The sequence below is a fragment of the Trichomycterus rosablanca genome, chromosome 10, assembly GCF_030014385.1.
Source record: "Trichomycterus rosablanca isolate fTriRos1 chromosome 10, fTriRos1.hap1, whole genome shotgun sequence".
Classification (NCBI taxonomy): domain Eukaryota; kingdom Metazoa; phylum Chordata; class Actinopteri; order Siluriformes; family Trichomycteridae; genus Trichomycterus; species Trichomycterus rosablanca.
The window spans coordinates 38,689,216-38,694,720 of NC_085997.1; positions in this window are offsets into that span (position 1 = coordinate 38,689,216).

The window sequence follows — 5,505 nt, forward strand, 5'->3', positions numbered from 1 at the left end:
AGCTCTGCCACACGGAGAAGCCGCAAGACCCAGGCGGTCTGGCGCAGGGGACGAGGGAAGGAACGGGAGTGGAGGACGGGAGGGAGGACTGAGGAGATCGAAGCGAAGGAAAAAGAGGAGGGGTAACAGAGGTAGTTGCCACGTTAGCATCAGGACTGTGTAGAGCACCAGGCGTTCGAAACTCAACAGATGCGCAACCAAACATAACAACGAGTGAGGAGATGAGTTTAAATGCTGAACAGTCCCGGTTCACATGTCGGAACAGGGCGGCAGAAAAATGGAAAAATTGGTCATCATTTATAACACGAGCTTGAGTCACAAAGGCTCCGTAACTGGCTAGTGTGGCATGTGTTTCAGCTTATGTGTGGCATACACCAAGAGAATGGTACAGGCACAACTGCTTGACCCCTATTTTAGGTGTGTAATGTATCTGCTAGTGTTGTTTGGGTTCACCTGTCTCGATTTAGGCAACGTTCACTGCAAATAAATACTAGTTATTTCACACGATCATCTGATTGAATCATGTAAATGATGGAATATCTTTTTTCCTGAGGGGAGCGGTCTCTTTCAGAATGACAATGCTCCAATCTACAGCAGTTGAATTTTATTGGGAGCATGGTTGTCCATCCAAAAGAAGTCTCTGTTTATGTGTCTCAGATAAAAAAAAAAAACAGTGTTCAATTAAATGTGTTGAACTTATTAAAATAAAAACATAATGGATTAATTGAAGGCGAAAAAGCTCATTTGAGCTGTGAAGCATGGTGGTGAGTGCATCATGGTTTATGGTTGCCCTGTTGCCTTTGCCCAAGGCATGGAAAACTCAAGGGAATTGATGTCTAAATTATATTATGACATTTTAAATATATGGGTAGCATCTACTTTTCTAAACTCTCCCACAGGACCCCCACAGAGCAGGTATTATTTAGGTGGTGGATCGTTCTCAGCACTGCAATGACACTGACATGGTGGTGGTGTGTTAGTGTGTGTTGTGCTGGTATGAGTGGATCAGACACAGCAGCGCTGCTGGAGTTTTTAAATACCGTGTCCACTCACTGTCCACTCTATTAGACACTCCTACCTACTTGGTCCACCTTGTAGATGTAAAGTCTGAGACGATCGCTCATCTATTGCTGATGTTTGAGTTGGTCATCTTCTAGATCTTCATCAGTGGTCACAGGACGCTGCCCATGGGGCGCTGTTGGCTGGATATTTTTGGTTGGTGGACGATTCTCAGTCCAGCAGTGACAGTGAGGTGTTTAAAAACTCCAGCAGCGCTGCTGTGTCTGATCCACTCATACCAGCACAACACACACTAACACACCAGCACCATGTCAGTGTCGCTGCAGTGCTGAGAATCATCCACCACCTAAATAATACCTGCTCTGTGGGGGTCCTGTGGGGGTCCTGACCATTGAAGAACAGCATGAAAGCATGTAGAGAAACAGATGGACTACAGTCAGTAATTGTTGAACTACAAAGTGCTTCTATATGATAATCCTGGATTTTGATTTGACCTGCACAAACCCAGAAAAAAACACAGATCAATTAAAATCCAGACATAATACGAGTGAAGTAAGTCCACGACTTCTTGCCAAAAAATGTCCATCATTATCAAAAAAGCTTCTCAAGATTTGGGCGTAAATATTTTTCCTATTCGAAGTGTTCCACCCAAACGTACGAAAAACGCTCAAAACACCACGACTGACACGGCGAGGTATCGCTCACGTGCCAGATTTTGGTTCGACTGCCTTTCTCCTTTAGTTCTTAGCGTCCTCACGATGACTGTTTTCAAGAACCATCTGTGTTTTTGCGTGTCACCTTGGAGACAAGGGCATCCAAACAGAGAGGAGAGCGGGAACAGTGGGCAGATGACTCGGTCAGGGAGGTTTAGACGCGAGAGTAGCCCGAAAAAAAAAACAAAAAAAAAAACCCAGAGCTATCAGCACATTCCTTCTGGCTTGAGGTTTCTTCACAGAGACGAAAGAAATACCGTCGACTTCTCATGGACGAGCGCTGGCGCTGTGCATAAACAAAAGAGAGGGGAATTTACAGCCTCACTGTTCGTGCCAACACGGCAGTGAGGGGCGCGACCAAGCGAAAAGCAGTTTCTCCAAACTTTTAGATGAGGATGGAGTCGGTTTCTTGATTCGGTCCCAGACATTTTCAGCATTTAGCGGACGCTTTTACCCAAAGCAACTTACAGTACTGTGACAGTACACAGTCTAAGCAATTGAGGGTTAAGGGTCTCGCTCAAGGGCCCAACAGTGGCAATCTGACAGTGGTGGGGCTTGAACCAGTGCCGTGCTGTAACCTCACAGCAAGAAAGAACTAGGTTTGATTCCCCAGCCGGCTGGCCAGGGTCATTTCTGTGTGGCAAAAAGACATGAATAACTCCATTCAAATGAATCATTCTCGACATGAATAACTCCATTCAAACGAATCATTCTCGACATGAATAACTCCATTCAAACGAATCATTCTCGACATGAATAACTCTGTTCAAATGAATCATTCTCTGCATAAATTACTATGTTCAAATGAGTCATTTCTTCAAATCACTGAGTTGTTATTGGGTAGCTTTGAGATTTTGGCGCTGCAACCAGCACATACACATAAATATACGTTTTTGAAGATACCCAAGAATCTGATTTGATTTGATTTGATTCCAAAGAGTGATTTGTTTGAACAGGTATTCATGTCGAGAATGATTCATTTGAACAGAGTCATTCATGTCAATTCATCCCAAATGCATTTAGTGAGGTTAAGGTCAGGGATCTGTCTGATCTCTACACCAACTGGACAAATCATGTCTTTGTGGACCCAGAAGTATGTGGACACCTAACCTTGAGAATATGCTATTCAAAAACCATGGGCATTAATACAACACCAGCATCAAGAACAGTGAGTAGAGCTTCATGGGATGGGTTTCCATGGCCGAGCAGCTGCATCCAAGCCTCACATCACCAAGCGCAATGCAAAGCGTCGGATGCAGTGGTGTAAAGCACGCCGACGAATCACGCTTCTCCGTCTGGCGATCCGATGGACGAGTCTGGGTTTGGCGGTTGCCCGGAGAACGGTACCTGTCTGACTGTATTGTGCCGAGTGTAGAGTGTGGTGGAGGGGGCATTATGGTGTGGGGGTGTTTTTCAGGAGTCGGGCTCGGCCCCTTAGTTCCAGTGAAAGGAACTCTTAATGCTTCAGCATACCAAGAGATTCTGGACAATTTCATGCTGCCGACTTTGTGGGAACAGTTTGGGGATGGCCCCTTCCTGTTCCAACATGACTGCGCACCAGTGCACAAAGCACAAGCTCCATAAAGACGTGGATGAGCCAGTTTGGTGTGGAAGAACTTGACTGGCCTGCACAGAGTCCTGACCTCAACCCGATATTTAGAACACATTTGGGATGAATTAGAGCAGAGACTGTGAGCCAGGCCTTCTCGTCCAACATCAGTGTCTGAGCTCACAAATGCACTTCTGGAACAATGGTTAACAATTCCCATAAACACACTCCTAAACCTTGTGGAAAGCCTTCCCAGAAGAGTTGAAGCTGTTATAGCTGCAAAGGGTGGTGACATCATATTAAACCCTATAGATTAAGAATGGGAGTCACTCAGGTTCATATGTGTGTGGCAATATAGTGTACCTCTGTAGACTTTTGTGAGGGTTGAGGTCAGGTCTGTGCAGCCCACTCACACCAACTCATCAAACCACATTGTTGAGTTATTTCCTGTTTTATTATAGACACAAATTACCGTAGACAGTAAAATGTTGTGAAAAGCCTTCCAGAAGCTCAGTGAGGTCAGGGCTCAGGGAAGGTCACTTTAATTTTATATAAGGAGTAAATTCTTAAATAAAAGTCTCTCCAACATATGAAATAATATCAATGAACCCATGCAGACACGGGGAGAACATGCAAACTTCACACAGAAAGGACCCAGACCACCCCACCTGGGGATCGAACCCAGGACCTTCTTGCTGTGAGGTGACAGTGCTTAGCCACAGTGCCGCCCATTGTTGTTGCTGTATTAAATGCAGTAATTTATCACATGCAAGTATAATTCTGACCTGACATTTTCAGAAACCCACAATAAACTCAAACTCCAGTTCATAATAGTTTCAAAGACGTGTTTTTCACAGAAGTCTGCACTTCACCAAACAGAACCAGCTGCAGAGATCAACAAACGTTCCATTATTCCTTTAAGCTGCTGAAAAAGAAGAATGCTGAGTCACAATGAAGCCTAAAAATAGCAGCTGGAGATGTTCCAGCTGTATCACGGCCACGCCGTCCCTGTGTGTGTGGGGACCCTGGAATCCAGAGTTGATGATAAACATGAGGTTTCAACTTTTCTGCTCATCATTCATCAATATTGAATCGTTCCTTCACTCGCTTTTAATTCACTGACTTGCCAATGGATCTTATTTCAATATTGTTAGTAAAAATGTCTATTAAAAATGATTAACATTATAAATTTATGTTTGTTTGTTTGAAACACTAGATAAAGTTGGCATTAAAAATACAGGATGGATTCTCACCCTAAACAATCTTACATGTTTAACAATCATTAAAACTACATTAGAAATAATAAACTATTTAAATTCCCTTTTTAAAACAATTGTAGCACCATTTTGTCTTAGCGTCGCACGTGACGTCATGATGTGGTAGTTTACATTAGCTAACCATGCTAACCTTAGCTTCTGTGCTTAAAAATGACCCAAACAGAATTTATAAGCGTGTGTTTTTCCATTAAGAATAAAATCCATTATTTTGTAAATGTGTGTTAATACAAACTCAAGAACTAGTTCAAACGAATCATTCGCGCCATGAGTAACTGTTTAAACGAATCATTCTCGACATAAATGACTCAGTTCAAACGAATCATTTTCGACATGAATGACTCAGTTCAAACGAATCATTCTCGACATGCATAACTGTTTAAACGAATCGTTCTCGACATGAATGACTCAGTTCAAACGAATCATTCTCGATATGAATGACTCAGTTAAAACAAATCATTATCAACATGCATAACTGTATAAACGAATCATTCTCGACATGAATGACTCAGTTCAAACGAATCATTCTCGACATGCATAACTGTTTAAACAAATCATTCTCGACATGAGTAACTGTTTGAATGAATCATTTTCAATATGAATGACTGTTCAAATGAATCATTCTCGACATGAATAACTTTGTTCAAACGAATCATTTAAAAATTGTAAAATTTCTTCTTTTATCGTCATCTGGAATCTAATTATATCTTAAAATAACTCACCTTCAGTTCAGAAAAATCACCCTCTCATACTCGATCTGGTGCTCCTTCGGCACCTCCAATTACAACAGGGATCAAACATTGAACATTTTGGTGGAATCCGGTCCTGAAGACACAATCCTGTCCTGCAGAAGTTCAAGCTCTCCTCTGATCCCAACACACCTGATCCAGATCATGAAGGGCTCATTTAGCTCGTGAGTTCAATCAGGTGAGTTGGGAGTCAAAAAATG